Below are 575 nucleotides of genomic sequence, written 5' to 3' on the forward strand. Positions count from 1 at the left end.
GCAACTTTGACAAGGGCCAAACTGTGAGGGCTAGACGACTGGATCAGAGCATCTCCAAAACTGCAGGATGCCCAGGTGGTCATAATCGTGTGGCTGATCCTATCAGTGCTGTGTATTGATAAATCCATGGTGCTGTCAATGGTGAAGTAGCAGACAGACTCCCGCCCTTCTGTAGGTTTTGTATTGGAGCTATAATTTTCTCTAATCTATAAATACTCCATCATATACTATATTATAGCCTATATACTCTATAGAGTAGAGTCACCTACATAATCAAAGTGACAAGTAGCAATTTGTAGTCGCAGAAGAGCATGGCAATCATAGAGACACACTGCTGAACATAGTATTCCTATAATAATTCTATGATCATTCAGTTGCACCTGTGCTGCTGATTATACAGCCTCAAACCCATGGGGGTACCCTAACCCTGACCCTGCCATTGTGCCAAAATTAATTAGCAAATCTGCAACAGGGTCGCGGTAACACACCCAAATATGCACCAATGCAACGACAAAGGTAGGGAAGAAGAAGAGTGCAAGCTAGTAGACATGGATGTAAACAATGCTGGATTTAAA

General features: G+C 42.4%; 1 protein-coding gene across 1 annotated transcript in view; it reads left to right on the forward strand.

Annotated features, from left to right (window-relative positions):
- Positions 1 to 575, forward strand: part of LOC118338698 (contactin-associated protein-like 5) — an 87,996-nt gene that overhangs the window by 41,471 nt on the left and 45,950 nt on the right. The window lies entirely within an intron of this gene.

The sequence above is a fragment of the Morone saxatilis genome, unplaced genomic scaffold, assembly GCF_004916995.1.
Source record: "Morone saxatilis isolate NCDOM2014 unplaced genomic scaffold, NCSU_SB_2.0 Contig5, whole genome shotgun sequence".
Taxonomy (NCBI): domain Eukaryota; kingdom Metazoa; phylum Chordata; class Actinopteri; family Moronidae; genus Morone; species Morone saxatilis.